This window comes from Schistocerca cancellata, unplaced genomic scaffold, assembly GCF_023864275.1.
Source record: "Schistocerca cancellata isolate TAMUIC-IGC-003103 unplaced genomic scaffold, iqSchCanc2.1 HiC_scaffold_1132, whole genome shotgun sequence".
NCBI classification, from domain to species: Eukaryota; Metazoa; Arthropoda; class Insecta; order Orthoptera; family Acrididae; genus Schistocerca; species Schistocerca cancellata.
The window spans coordinates 944627-960978 of record NW_026047131.1 but is presented as its reverse complement, the minus strand read 5'-3'; the positions used below and the strand labels follow the sequence as shown (position 1 = coordinate 960978).

At 46.2% G+C, this 16352-nt stretch overlaps 1 pseudogene; it reads right to left on the bottom strand.

Moving 5' to 3' along the window:
- Positions 1-4252: 4252 nt before the first annotated feature.
- LOC126159405 (5S ribosomal RNA) lies at positions 4253-4370 on the bottom strand (annotated as a pseudogene).
- Positions 4371-16352: the final 11982 nt, after the last annotated feature.

Below are 16352 nucleotides of genomic sequence, written 5' to 3'. Positions count from 1 at the left end.
CGAGACTCCCAGCAAAGGCCATCCTGCCAGGTGGTCTTTGCAGCGGCTGGGTGGCACCCGTGGGGAGAGCCCCTGGTCGGAGTGGGTGGCATCAGGGTGGATGACCCGCAATGAAGCGTGGTACATCATCTCTCGTTCGTGGGCCTCCACCAGCAGTCTCTAAGCGATGCAGGGCTAACCTCAACGGGAAGAAATTTGATCAGAGATCGTTTCCCTCCCTGGCCACTCCATGAGAGGATCGTATGGCTAAAGACGGCAGTGGAGAATCTTCACCCCAGTACCTCGTGTGTACGCGAGTTGATGGGGAATCGTTTATGTCGACCAAGCCCCAGTTTTTTGTGGAGCATTTAGAAGACAAGTTCGGGGAGTTGGAGGGCTTGTCCAAAATGCGCTCTGGTTCAGTGCTCATCAAAACAGCGTCCTCTGCCCGGGCACCAAGGTTGCTCAATTGTGACAAGTTGGGGGATCTTTCAGTTAGCATCACGCCGCATAAGTGTCTCAACTTGGTCCAGGGTATTATATTCCACAGGGATCTTCTTCTGCAGTCCGACGATGAATTACGCGCCTACCTCGAATGACGAGGTGTTCGCTTCGTCTGGCGCGTCCATCGGCGTCCGAGGGATAATCAGGTAGCCACCGGTGCCTTCATCTTGATCTTCGAGGGTGATGTCTTATCCAAAAAGGTTAAGGTGATGGTTTACCGTTGTGATGTGAAGCCATATATCCCTCCTCTGATGCGGTGTTTTAAATGCTGGAAGTTCAGGCACATTTCATCTCGCTGTACTTCCGGCATCACGTGTCGAGATTGTGGACGTCCTTCTCATCCCAATACTCCATGTGCCCCGCCTCCTATCTGTGTTAACTGCGGAGAACACCATCCCTCCTGCTCACCGGACTGTAGGATCTTCCAGAAAGAAAGGAAGATAATGGAATATAAGACCCTGGACCGCCTGACCTACACTGAGGCAAGGTGGAAATATGAGCGGCTACATCCTGTGCCAATGACATCCACCTATACCGCTGCTGCAACACTGGTACGATCCTCTCCCGTGTCGTCACGTACTGTTGCTTCTCAGCTATGTCAGAATGCACCGGGCCCCTTGGTTGTGGGGGGGACTTCCCCGTCTGTTGCTCCTGCTCCATCTACTTCAGGAGCAACACCACCCCAACCATCGGGGACATTAGTTCCCACTTCCCAGCCGGAGAAGCGTGAGACTTCTTCGGCTACTCTAGCGAGGAAGGTGTCTCTTGGAGCCCTCCCACCCCAGGCTTTGCCCAGTGCCAAAGCAGACACCTGCAAATTTTTGAAGCAACCACCGGTCGCTGGTCGTAGGGCTTCACGGTCGTCATCCGTCCCTGAGACTGACCCAGTGGGGCCCTCCCAGCCAGACCCACCAAAGGCACAGCGTGCAAAGCAGTCGAAGAAAAAGGCTCCCAAGCATCCTGACATTGCGGTGGCACCTGTCCCACCACATCCTTCCAACTCTGTGTCTGAGGATGAGGTGGAGATTCTGGCGTCCGCTGAGGACCTCAATCTCGCCGGTCCCTCAGACACCATTGATAGCACGAGCACAGGCGCTCAATCGGAGGCAGCACGTGACCCAGCGACGTAATCTGCCTTCCAAGTCCCGTCACGCCTTTCTCAGACATGGACAATATCTCCAGAATGAGATTTTCACTCTGCAGCGGAGTGTGCGCTGATATGAAACTTCCTGGCAGATTAAAACTGTGTGCCCGACCGAGGCTCGAACTCGGGACCGTTGCCTTTCGCGGGCAAGTGCTCTACCAACTGAGCTACCGAAGCACGACTCACGCCCGGTACTCACAGCTTTACTTCTGCCAGTACCTCGTCTCCTACCTTCCAAACTTTACAGAAGCTCTCCTGCGAAGGTTCGCAGGAGAGCTTGACTTGCGACTGTTCCACCCCAACAGCCATGCATCTTATAGGCGCGCAGCACACCGTAAGACTGAGGGGTTTTTATAGAGGTTTACCTTCCTCGCAATCCAGGTGGTCAAGCCAAGATTATCATTCCCCGCAGCACACAACATTCCACCGCCGCGCCATACGGTGGTCACTAAAGCACGTCCGGGGGTTACGGTGACAGGAGACTGGCGGCGCTGACCAGTCCGCAGCTCAGGACCCCTGGGTCGCCAAGCCCGTACTCAGCAAATGAATGCTGAGCCCCTGGGGGCGTCACTGGACAAACGCCAACAATGACGTCAGGGCAGCTGTGATACAGGTCAGTGTTTGCCGGGTAGTCTCACATCCACTGTCGCTGTGCACACAGCCACAGACGCTGCAGTTTGGCACAGGAAACACACCTACCAGGCTCTCTGCTGTGGAGGGCGATAGGCAGAATGGAAGCAGAACAACCGGAAACTGATGTGACCCAGTGGCTTAATGTGAATGGTTCTGTTGTATCTCGGATGTGGCGCCACTTTATAGACACCGAAACTGTATCCCAGGGACCAGGACAGGGCCGACCAAGTGAGACATCAGAGAGAGAGGACCGTTATTTGGCTGTAAGGGCACGACAGCAACCCCTAAATACTGCACAGAACCTGATATTTGATTTTGCAGCATTCTCTGGTGTGGTGTACGTACTGTAAGACCTTCGGTACACGCACCATCAGATTGTCGCTCTAACGAAGTAGGCGAGTGTCAGCAATATGTCTCGTGCTCTTATCGTGGCGTGTTTATATTCTGCCGTTAGGTCAGACGATAGAAATGCCACTTGCACGCTTAGAGTAGCAGATTGACGGTGACCAACTTTGGACAGAACTTGATTAATTTTCACACACATTTATTAAAATAATAACAAGCATAAAGATTACTTAACTTGGTTCTGGACGCTATTTACAATTGACAATCTGAAGTTCCTTTGGTATTGGTACATTAATCTTATTCTCACATATCTCTGATACTTGACAAAAGTGTCTATACATTTATCTTCATGGCTATGTACAGGAGTATGGTAATCTTATTAGGTATAGACTGAAACTTGACTATAGACTACAGACTAATGCAGTCCGGTACAGAGTGGTGCAGACAAATGCAGACTGACTAATCGGAGGTCTGTACACTCGTTATAATACCTCGCGCGTTCAGGAATCACTGCGCGAGTGTGATCCGCGAGGATAAATGCTTCTACGTTAGCAGCAATCTCATTGGCTGCGTTACATGTTAATACGCGGATCGGCAGAAGCAGAATTTGGTCCGTCTCTATGGCAGCGCCATCTTGTAGTGCAGAGATGGACGAGCGCTGCGCCTGCGCTGTTGTGCTTAGCGGGGCACGCTCTAGTGGGAAATTATTGTACGCGCTGACTACGCGGAACTATGTACACAACAACTGGACGTGTTACATTGAGGCAAACAGTGTACAGAAGGCTTCGGCAGAATGGTTTTTGTTGTCCGAGGCTTGCTGTACGCCTACCTCTGTGCGTCTTCATAGAAGGAACGTCTAGAATGGAGTCGTCACCATGCCACCTGGACGGTCGAATGGTAGGCCAATGTTCTTTTCACAGATGCGGCCCAATTTGGTCTGTAGAGTGATTCTCTACCGATTAGCATCTTGAAAGAACGTGGAACACGATTTTGGGACACAAACATGGTGGAAAGAGACCGATATCAAGGAGGATTCCTGAAGGCGTGGGCAGGGATTATGTTGACCACTCGAATACCTGTTCGGGTGGTATCATGACGAGATCTTGGGACATCATGTGCGGTTGTTGCGAGGTGCTGTGGCCCATACGTCTCATTAATGCCCAACCACATAGTGCACAGGTGGTTGATGTTTTCTTGGAAATGGAAGAAAATGCACACCTGCGCGCTCTCCTCATTTGAATCATACAGTACAGAGTATGCCTGGGATGCAGTAGGGAAACGGGATGCTTCGCGTCAGCATACACCAGCCACTCTCGAAGAGTGCAGTTCTGCAAGAAGAATGGGCGTTACTGCATCAACATGAGATTGATGGCATCATTCGGGGCATGCTCAGTCATTGCAAGGCATGCATTTCTGTCAAAGGTGGTCAGATGCGATACTGAAAAAGCACTCCGTCTCCAGGCCACGAGTTGCCTACCGGGACCATCCGACCGCCATGTCATCCTCAGTGGAGGATGCGGATAGGAGGGGCGTGGGGTCAGCACACAGCTCTCCCGGTCATTGTGATGGTATTCTTGACCGAAGCCGCTACTATTCAGTCGAGTAGCTCCTCAATTGGCATCACGAGGCTGAGTGCACCCCGAAAAATGGCAACACCATATGGTGGCCTGGATGGTCACCCATCCAAGTGCCGACCACGCCCGACAGCGCTTAACTTCGGAGATCTGACGGGAACCGGTGTATCCACTGCGGCAAGGCCGTTGCCCCAAACGCCATACCTAGCACATTAATTTGTTGTCGGAATGTATGTGCAAATCCGTTGAATTGGAAAGAATGAACATTTTTGTCTATCGTTATGCATGTTGCAGTTGTTTAAGTTCTATATTCTTTACGTTGTTTATACTTCACTATGACCTGTTTGTACTGTTTTGTGGCAAAATTAGCGCAACCTTGCAACATTTCATTTCGTTGCTTTAATTTTGGACACCAGCGCAGATGTCACTCAGAAGATGGATGGTAAAGAAATTTGGGTGAGGGGCAGACCGCACGTAAGTACCCTCCGCCACCGACCCTATCGGTTCAGGTGCAGGAGGTGTATAGAAAGTTAGAGGTCAACTGTGAATGACGCTGGGCAGCTCGGGACAGTTTCACGAGCACTAAATACGGTTCGGTCGTTAGTTGCGCTACGGGGTCACAAACAGACGGTGATGTTCAAAGCGAAACGGTTCGAGTCTCGATTTATTTCCCAGGGTGTATTATGCGTAGCTGTGCATCTCCTAGTGAAAGTTGCGTGCGCGTAGGTTTCCTCTTCGCTTCATGAAAGACGAGTCCGTGGAATAGAAAGCTCGAGACAGATCGTCCGTGAAAAAGAATGGCGGATACATGTGCGTGCGTGCGTGTGTGTGTGTGTGTGTGTGTGTGTGTGTGTGTGTGGACTTAAGCAGAATGCCGACTAGCTACAAAGAGCTTCGTTGTATCTCATTACGAACGTGTCACGAACTTTCGAACTCTGTTAACTTACGAGAGAGATTTTAAAAGAAAATTTATGCCATTCAGAATTGCCTCCGACAGCGCAGCAGTTGAGGCGTTCAGTATTTTTACTTTTGAGGCTCCTTTCATGGGTGTTAGCCAAAAGACAACAACGTTGTGGTATTTAGTGTGTTTTCACTTCCAGTTTTCAGGGAGGGTGTAAATCAGGTGAAAAAAGTACTTATTCAACATCTTCAACTTTTGTTTTCCTGTCTTCCTTGCGTGTAATATTATGGTATATTGATAATTTTTACTTTTTGGACCATTTGACGGAACGGCGAAAAAATGGAACACAAGTATAATACGTAGTAAATCGTCCACGCAACATATAAGTAAAATTTAAAATATTTCTACATCGTAAGAAAAACAAGAACTGTTTATAACCTACAACTATACTGCCCCAAAATGTAAACTAAATAGTAAAAATGCGCACATATTACAGGCCACCGAAGATGCCTTGCAGAGAATAGAGTCGAACGCGTATGGCACGAAAATTGTGTATCATTCAACAGACGTGAGCAACAACCATGTAGGCCTAAAGTAAATAATCCAAACAGCTACCTTGCTGTTCTTACGTTCACCTCACGGTATACTGCTCTATTGTAATTTCTAATGCGTGTCATAAAAAATAGTTTCGGCTATACTGTAATTTGGGCAGTTATAGTGCGAAACGTAAGACTAATTTTCATGTGAGCTTTGCCTCATTATCTGGGTTTCAGAAATAACTATGAACTTTGATACGAACGTATCCAACAATCTACCATTTAACGTTAAGTGAGAAACTGCGTAAGAAGTCGAAGGAAAATTAGAAACATAGCACATAAGCCCGTCGTAGAAATTATCTGATTATCTAGACTGACAGGTAGAAATTCCATGTTACCTGCGTGACATTGATACAATGTTCTGTTATGATAAATATTGGTAACTATTTTCGTTAAGAAACGATACAACATGTCATTATTCTCTGTCGTAACTTTTATTCTATTAATTCATAATGTAATGATGTGTGAAAAAGGAAGGTAGTTATGAAAGGAGGTATGATTTTGACGTATGTTCAAAGATTGCATTTAACATTCGGAACTTCCAGAGGGTTGTAAAAGTGGTGAACGCTTCGACCATAAATATAATAGACTGGCCCTGACGTCATTTTCGTGGCTCCAACATCTCTGGGCTAAAGTCACGTGAATGTTGGCAAAACATGGTTGTTTCGTGTTGCGCTTATGGCTGTACTCAGCGTTTTGTCGGGGGAAATGGCATTACATTTCACGTGTGTTTCTATGATAATGCAGATGCGTTTATTGAAATCTGCTGAAGTGACTTTTATATGTTTTTTACACTTGTAACAGAGTATCACGTAAATTAAAGTGTTGAAAGTGATGCCTGTAAAGTCAGACTCATATTACATTTTGGAAAGTATCTGTGATAATTCGGTTACAGAAGTAAGTATAAGTGATTCTCGTTCCTACTCATAGGTTCACTAAGGATGAAAACCGAAGACAGCTTTGGATACAGGCCCTGAAACGGAAAAACTTTAAGCCATCTGCAACATAGGCGCCTTTTTGTATATACAAGTGAGATTATAATAAGGTAAGAGCACCTATAGTCGACACATGAAGAGCATTCTTTTTTACCTTCTAATACTATCAAATAAATGTAGGTTCCAAAATTATTTTCTGAAACTTCAGAGTCTCACCTTTCATCCAAAATGTCATTTTTTTAAACTGATAGTTTAAACTTTTGTAAAAATAGTAGGAGCTGAACCTCTGAAGTGCACCTAAAATTAATACTCTAAAATGGACCTGCTCCTAAAGTGGACAATTTTGGGACCTATAGTTGACATAATTCCCATATCCCATTTTCTTTTGTAAGTGACCTCAAAACGCGGCGAATCCAATATTTAAAGTTTTGACACGAGCCAACTCTTACTGTTTAAAAGAATTTTAACGACATTTTACTTTAACTGATAGTTTATAGTAATTTAGTCCCACTGCCCACCAGAGGGGCCTTCGATATATTTTTTAGATTTTATAAATGGTACTGTGAACAAATCCAGGTCAAATGTAGTTCTGACATAATTTTTCGCAAATAAAAAAGTAATTTTTGTTGGAAGCGTTTAGCAGTCAGTTGAGAAATGTGGGTAAAATACGATACAAACACAGGATGGCAGACCGCTCATTTGAGATCCCGCCACGTTTGCCAACAGTCACGTGGTTTATGTTGGAGCCACACCAGCCCTACAGGTTCTGCACAGCAAGGCCAGTCTACTAGCATCTATGGTCGAAGGGTGAACGCAAGGCTACTGAGAAAATAGGAAAGAGCGCTGTTCTTTTATCTTCTTCTTGTGCTATCACCTTTTTGTAGTAGTAGCTCGGGCTGAACGAATATAAGCGTTGTGCATTCACTGAAGAGCCAGAAAGCTGTTGCACCTGCCTAGTATCGTGTAGGACGCAGAAGTGCCGCAACACGACGTGGCATGGAACTGACACCATGAATCCCGCAGGGCTGTCCGTAAATCCTTAAGAGTACGAGGGGGTGGAGATCTCTCCTGAACAGCACGTTGCAAGGCATCCCAGATATGCTCAATAATGTCCATGTCTGGAGAGTTTGGTGGCCAGCTCCACTGTTTAAACTCAGAAGAGTGTTTCTGGAGCCACTCTGTACCAATTCTGTACGTGTGGTGTGTCGCATTGTCCTGCTGAAATTGCCCACGTCCGTCGGAATGCGCAATGGACATGAATGGTTGCAGGTGATCAGACAGGATGCTTACGTACGTGTCACCTGTCAGAGTTGTATCTAGACTTATCAGAGGCCCCATATCACTGCAACTGCACAAGCGCCACGCTATTATAGAGCCTCCGCCAGCTTGAACAGTTCCCTGCTGACAAGCAGGATCCTTGGATTCGTGAGATTGTCTCCATACCCGTATACTTCCATCCGCTCGATACAATTTGAAACGAGACTCGTCCGACCAGGCAACATGTTTACAAACTGCCTATTGGCTTCTGTTCCGGGTTCTTCGGCCGACGTTCATCTAATGATTTTTCTGACGTTTCGCCAGCACAAGTGGCTGGCATTGTCAAAGCTTCACCCTCCATTGCCGGTGGTGAACTGGAGGCGAGCTCGCGGCCGCAGACTATATGTACCTGGCGCGCCAACGTCCGAGGGCTTCTCCGCGGTCATTTCCGGTGCGGTTCCCCTCTTGCTACCTGCGACGGTCGTTCGCTGCAGTACGGGAAGCCAGGATCCGTTTCCCTCAAGGCTTTCCTGTTTCTTGTTGAAACTGTTCGCGTGTTTTTGGATTTCTACAGCTTCTCTGAACAAGCGGGCGTCATAGTGCTTCTCTACAGCCACAACTTCCGCGTCGGCGAATTTTATTACGTGGTCGGTCTCATTCAGTGCGTGCTCTGCCACGGCCGATTTCTCCACCTGCCCCAACCTGCAATGTCGCTTATGCTCTTTGATCCTGGTGTTAATGGATCGTCCAGTCATTCCGACATAAACTTTCCCGCATGTGCAAGGCATACGGTATATTCCCGACATTGCAAGTGGGTCCCTCTTCTCCTTCGCCGGTCTAAGACACTCTTTGATCTTCCTTGTCGGTTTGAAAATCGTCTTTATGCCGTGTTTGCGCAATATACGGCCGATTCTGTCCGTCACTCTGGGAATGTATGGCAGAAAGGCCGTACCCGACATTTCTTTTTCTGGTTCCTTACTTCGCCAAGTGTTTGGCTCTGTTACACTTCTAATGTAATTTTTGGAGTACCCATTGCTCCTCAGAACAGTTTCCAGGTGTTGCATTTCTCGTTTGAGGTGTTGAGGCTCACATATTCGTCCTGCTCTCGTTTCGAGCGTACTAATCATGCCTCTTTTCTGGCTCGGGTGATGGTTTGACAGTTTGTGCAGGTATCGGTCCGTGTGTGTCGGTTTTCGATACACGCTGTGTCCCAGGTTTTCGCCGTCCCTTGTGACCAACACATCTAGAAATGGCAGTTTCTTGTCCTTTTCTACTTCCATGGTAAATGTTATGTTGGCATGGAGGCTGTTCAAGTGTCTCAGGAATTCACCGAGCTGTTCTTCACCATGGCTCCACACCATGAAAGTATCATCGACGTACCTGTACCACGCCTTAGGTTTGCAAGTCGCCGAGTCCAATGCCTGTGCTTTGAATTGTTCCATGAAGAAGTTGGCCACCACTGGACTGAGAGGACTACCCATGGCGACGCCTTCCAGCTGTTCGTAGAAATCGCCATTCCACGTGAAATAGCTCGTGCTGAGACATGCATGGAAGAGCTTTTGGATGTCTTGCGGGAACATGGAACCGATGTGCTCCAGAGCGTCGCTGAGTGGCACTTTCGTAAATAACGAAACAACATCAAAACTGACCAGGATGTCGTTTGGCGCAAGTTTCAGTTTCTTCAGCTTCTCAATGAAATGTCCTGAGTCCTTAATGTATGTGTCGGTCTTTCCCACGTGTGGCTGGAGCAGAGAGGCCAAGTGTTTCGCCAGTTTATACGTTGGTGAGCCAGGAGCGCTAACGATCGGTCTCAGTGGAACGTTGTTCTTATGGATTTTGGGTAATCCATACAGCCGAGGTGGTAGGGCTTCTGTGTTGCGCAGGTTTCTCTGTATGTCCGCCGGCAGAGAAGACGCTTTGATTATTCGATTCGTATTCCGAGTGATACGCTGCGTCGGATCTGCGCTTAGTTTTCGGTACGTCGTCGGATCTAATAGGTCTCGGATCTTTTGCTCATAATCTTCGGTCTTCATTACGACGGTCGCATTCCCCTTATCGGCAGGCAGTACCAATATACTCTTGTCGGCGTTGAGATTCTTAATGGCTGGTACCTCTTCTTTCTTCAGGTTGCAAGCTGGTGGTTTTGCTCGGCGCAGTATCCTGGCTGTTTCAGTGCGTATTTTCTCTGCCCTTTCACAAGGAAGGGTCCGAATGGCTGCTTCGGTGTTGGCAATGATGTCCTCCATAGGTATAGTTCTCGGGAGGATAGCGAAATTCCCTCCTTTTTGAAGAACAGACGCTTCCTCTTCGGTCAATTGTCGTTCAGTGAGGTTGACCACTGTGTGTGACATGTCGGGAATCGCCTTGTCGGTCTGCTTTCGGCATCTTTCAAACTTTTTCTTTTGCCGTTCGGTGCAGCGCTCGAGTTCGTTCTGCATGCTCCTGTGAGTGATGCTGTCGATCTTGACCCAGTCGTCTCGATGCATTCTGCTACTTAGTTGATAGAAAATGTCCAGAAGTTCCTGATCCGTTCTTGCCAAGTCTCTCCGTGTTGTATGTATTCGCTCACGAAGAAAAGCTCGTTCCATTCTGTCGTAGATACGATGTGCTTGGGAGGTGGTGAATAGGCGCTTGCATCTCAAGAACTTCGGTGTAGCACATTCATCTCGGCACCGTGACAGAAAGGCGAGAGAGGACATCAGTCGCGCTTTTTTCTTCCGTCGTTGGTCAAGGCGTCGGTACAATCTGCAAATCTCCTCCCCGTAGAGACGTAATACAAAATTGTTAAGGCTTTCGTGGCCACTTGTTGACAAACTGCCTATTGGCTTCTGTCTCGGGTTCTTCGGCCGACGTTCATCTAATGATTTTTCTGACGTTTCGCCAGCGCGAGTGGCTGGCATTGTCAAAGCTTCACCCTCCATTGCCGGTGGTGAACTGGAGCCGAGCTCGCGGGCGCAGACTATATGTACCTGGCCCGCCAACGTCCGAGGGCTTCTCCGCGATCATTTCCGGTTCGGTTCTCCTCTTGCTGAAAGAGACCGACCACGTAATAAAATTCGCCGACACGGAAGTTCTGGCTGTAGAGAAGCACTATCACACGTGCTTGTTCAGAGAAGCTGTAGAAATCCAAAAACACGCGAACAGTTTCAACAAGAAAGAGGAAAGCCTTAAGGTAAACGGATCCTGGCTTCCCGTACTGCAGCGAACGACCGTCGCAGGTAGCAAGAGGAGAACCGCACCGGAAATGACCGCGGAGAAGCCCTCGGACGTTGGCGCGCCAGGTACATATAGTCTGCGGCCGCGAGCTCGCCTCCAGTTCACCACCGGCAATGGAGGGTGAAGCTTTGACAATGCCAGCCACTCGTGCTGGTGAAACGTCAGAAAAATCGTTAGATGAACGTCGGCCGAAGAACCCGAGACAGAAGCCAACAGGCAGTTTGTCAACAAGTGGCCACGAAAGCCTTAACAATTTTGTAACATGTTTCCAGTTATCAACAGCCCAATGTCGGTGTTGACGGGCCCAGGCGAGGCGTAAAGTTTTGTGTCGTGCAGTCGTCAAGGGTACACGCATGGACCTTGGGCTCCGAAAGCTCATATCTTTGATGTTTCGTTGAATTGTTCGCACTCTGGCACTTTTTGACGCCCCCGCACTGAAATCTGCAGCAGTCTGCAGAACGGTTGCACTTCTGTCACGTTGAACGAATGCGTTCAGTCGTCGTTGGCTCTTTCCCGGCTATTTTTCCGGCCGCAGCGATGTCGGAGATTTGATGTTTTACCGGATTTCTGCTATTCGCGGTACACTCGTGAAATGGTCGTACGGGAAAATCCCCACTTCATCGCTACCTCAGAGATGTTGTGTCGAATGGCTCGTGCGCCGACTATAACACCACGTTCAAACTCACTTAAATCTTGATAACCTGCCATTGTAGCAGCAGTAACCGATCTAACAACTGCACCAGGAATGACCTATCTAAAAACTGTGCCAGACACTTGTTGTCTTTACCGGAGGTGACACAATGTTATATTCCTTTGCAAGGTGTCGTTTCTGTGCTGCGGTGGAAGTATATGCAATTGTGGGAGGAGGAATGGCTGGCGGTGAGGGAAAATAAGCTTCGGTTAGTGAAACCCTCCATCCAGCCGTGGTGTTCCTCCTGCCGGTCACCTAGGAGGGACGAAGTGACCCTTACACGTCTTCGCATAGGGCACTGTCCTCTTACGCATTCCTTCTTACTATGGCGAGAGGAACCCTTGCTGTGTGATGCCTGTGGCGTACGAAACACTGTACGCCACATTTTAGTCGAGTGTGATTTATATCGTTCTGTCAGGGCGGAAGTTAATATTAGTGGGGATCTGCCCTCGATTTTAACCGATGACGAGGCGAGTGTCAAGAAAGTTCTACGGTACTGTGATGTTTCTGGGCTTCAGCCTAAAATTTTAGGTTGGAATTTTTAGTTTGTTGCCGGGTGGATGACCACTCCTTTTTATTCTTGTCACAGGCCAGTTCCAAACATGTGCTATGTGTTTCATTTTAACTCCTTCCCCTACGTTCTCTTGCAGTTCTCCTCTTTACATGTTGCTTTCCACTTTGCTACTGTTGACGTGCACACTGCCTATGTAGACTGTCAACTTTAATTTTAGTCTTATTTTTGCATTTGCTGCATTTTAGTGACACTCGTCCGTTATTGTTTCCGTTCGGGCGCTAAAAACTACACTGTTGACCGCCCATAACACCATATCCATCCATCCATCCATGTTGTCTTATACAGGCGTTCCCACGGCAGCGCCGTATTCTGCCTGTTTACATATCCCTTTATTTGAATACACGTACGTATTCCAGTTACTTCGACACTTCAGTGTATATCTATATTTCTGTGATGAAGGTTATTTAAATCTATCTGTTGTGTCGGCTCAGTTACTTATTCAAGTCGTTACCTTGTTTTTTAATCATTTATGCTGTTTCCCGTAAAGGGTGATTCACGAATATATGCAAATATTTTTATATGTTATTCTACAAGTAAAACTGAAGAAAAAAGTTCAAATAAACATAGGTCCGCAAATGTTTAGTTACAGAGTTACGGCTAGTAAAAGATTTTGCCTGAAATTTAGCAACTACGCTAATATGGAGCCATCGCTAAACTGTATGGGGTTAAAGTAGAGCACGATTTCAATTTATTTTGTTGTTATTGATGAGGTGAATCTAACAAAACACGTCCCAGATGTGTATCTGCAGTAGTTTCCCAGACTATCCAGAAAAGCAATGATTATTATACAAGTAGAAAAATGGCTCTGAGCACTATAGGACTTAACTTCTGAGGTCAGCAGTCCCCTAGAACTTAGAACTACTTAAACCTAACGAACCTAAGGACATCACACACACCCATGCCCGAGGCAGGATTCGAACTTGCGACCGTAGCGGTTGCGCATTTCCAGACTGTAGCGCCTAGAACCGCTCGGCCACTCCAGCCGGCGTACAAGTAGATTTGTTTACATTACAATAAGAATATAGAAACGGTTATGTCATATTGTTGGCAAACGTTAGTGAGTTGTTTCAGTCGTTTCCTAACTTTGAAACGAGGTAGTTGTCTGTGTTGTTTATTGAAAGAACATAATAGCCACAGTGTATTTAAGTGAAACCACATAGTAACTGTTGTGGTTTCCGGTTTAACATGAATTCACGTGTGCTGTGGTATTAATAAGAGCTGATTATCTAACACTTTCATACAGTTTCCGTTAACATTATTACATTCACTTTTCCAAAAAAATATTCTCTACAGCTTCTGTTGAAACTTTGTGTAATTTTGTGGAATTTAAAAAAACAAATGGGCCAAGTAATTAATAAATTAAAAATTTTCGGAATTACTTCTTTGCTCCTCTGGATGTTCTGGCAAGCTACTGCAGATACACGTCTGGGTCATGTTTTATTAAATTCACCATACCAATAACAACAAGAGAAATGGAAACCGTGCTTTACTTTAACCTCGTATAGTTTTGCAGTGGCTCCATATTAGTGAAGTTGCTAAATTTCAGGTAAAATTCTTTATTAGCCGTAACTCCGTAACTGAACATTTGCGGACCTATGTTTATATGAATTTTTTTCTTTAGTTTTACGTGTAGAACAACATTCTAAAATATTTGCGTACCTTCTTGTATCTCCCTGTGGATATGGTGTTCATTTTAACTGAAGACATTGAAACATCTCGAAAGTCACGCATCGGATGAAAAAAAGTTATAATTCCATCTTCAACTTTTGTAGTCCTGTCTTCCTCAGTTGCGTGTAATATTACGGTATGTTGATAATTTTTACTTACGGACCGTCTGACAATTTCTTACGTGTTACGCTCCTGTTGCATTTTTGGTGTTGTTCTTCATGTTATGAATGCCAATTTGCGTTTTTTTTTTCACATTCCACAGCACTATGAACTGAACGCTTGTTTCAATGCAATGTTTTGGTTTCTGTTGCCGACTGTCACATGTTTTTGCCAAAGATCGAATGTTATTGCCAAACTTTCGAGTGTAATTATTGAAGTATCTGTGATCTGTTCATGTATGAATTTGTGTGTGCGTTTGTGTGTGTGTGTGTGTGTGTGTGTGTGTGTGTGTGTGTGTGTGTGTCCAGATGGTGAAGGGGGAAGAGTTTTTTTGTTTTATGTTATCATTTCCTTTATTAAGTGTACTAGGGAGCCTGTGGTGATGTGTGTTTGTTCATTTATCACATGTTTGTTTTCTGCTATGGCTTTCTGGATGTGGAAGTTTTCTTGCGTTTGTATGAGATGTTTGTCGTGGTTGCGTATTCTCATTATTTTCATTTCTTGTTCCATGTTTGTAGGATGATGGTTATGGTGTTTTAAATGCTCTGCAAATGTGGAATTGTTTGTTTCATACTTCCAACATCTGATATGTTCTTTGTATCGTGTTTCAAAATTCATGTATGTCATGCCTATGTATACTGCATCACAACTTTGACATTCAAGTTTATATATTCCTGATTGTTGGAATTTATCCCTCTTGGTAGCTGGCTGACTTAGGTGTGATTGAAGGGTTTGCCCAGGCTTATATGCTATTCTGAAGCCCTATCTCTTTAGGATGTTTGCAACTCTGTGCGTTAGTTTATGTGTGTAGGTCATGGTGTACCATGTGGTTCTTTTCTATGTGGTGTTGTCCTTGTGTGTGTTTGTTGAGTGTGTTTGTAAGTTTTCAGCTTGTGAGATCTCTTGTATTCTGGAAATGTTGTGTTTGTTTTGTATTAGTGATTTATTTTTTTATTGAGCCTGTGTACCACATGTGTGACAACGCGTTGTTCCTAGCTATTTGTATGATTGTATTCATTTCTTGTTCATACTTTGTCTTGCTGAGTGGGATTGTGTTTAATCTATGTAACAGCCGGCCGCGGTGGCCGAGCGGTTCTAGACGCTACAGTCTGGAAACGCGTGACCGCTGCGGTCGCAGGTTCGAATCCTGCCTCGGGCATGGATGTGTGTGATGTCCTTAGGATAGTTAGGTTACTTCTAAGTTCTAGGGGACTGATGACCGCAGTGCTCCGAGCCATTTGAACCATTTTAATCTATGTAATATGTGTCTTAGTGCTGCAAGTTTCTGGCTGTGGGAGTGGTTGGGTGTGGAATGAATTACTGTGCCTGTGTTTCCAGTTTGTTTGTCTCGGAGAGGACATCCAACGTTACCACACTAAACCCGCCACCCGACCTCAACCTGTGTTTGGGAGGCGGGGGGCAGCTTCACATCTTCAGAGGGAACCCCCCGTTTTTTTATTGCAGATTACGAATCTACGGCAATATCTACATACGTTTTGTCTGAAGCATTTTCTTCGTTTGGCCACGGATGGCATCCGCCATCTCACCTGCATGCTGCAAGGGTAAGAAGGGACAGTATTTCATAACTTGTACACTACTGGTCCTTAAAATTCCTACACCAAGAAGAAACGCATATGATAAACGGGTATTCATTGGACAAATGTATTATACTAGAACTGACATATGATTACATTTTCACGCAATTTGGGTGAATAGGTCCTGAGAAATCAGTACCCAGAACAACCACCTCTGGGCGTAATAACGGCCTTGATACGCCTGGGCATTGAGTCAAACAGAGCTCGGATGGCGTGTACAGGTACAGCTGCCCATGCAGCTTCAACACGATACCACATTTCATCAAGAGTAGTGACTGGCGTGTTGTGACAAGCCAGTTGCTCGGCCACCACTGAACAGACGTTTTCAGTTGGTGAGAGATCTGGAGAATGTGTTCGGCAGGGCAGCAGTCGAACGTTTTCTGTGTCCAGAAAGGCCCTTACAGGACCTGCAACATGCGGTCGTGTATTATCGTCCTGAAATGTAGGGTTTCGCAGGGATCGAATGAAGGGTAGAGCCACGGGTCGTAACACATCTGAAATGTAACGTCCACTGTTCAAAGCGCCGTCAATGCAAACAAGAGGTGACCGAGGCGTGTAACCAATGGCATCCCATACCATCA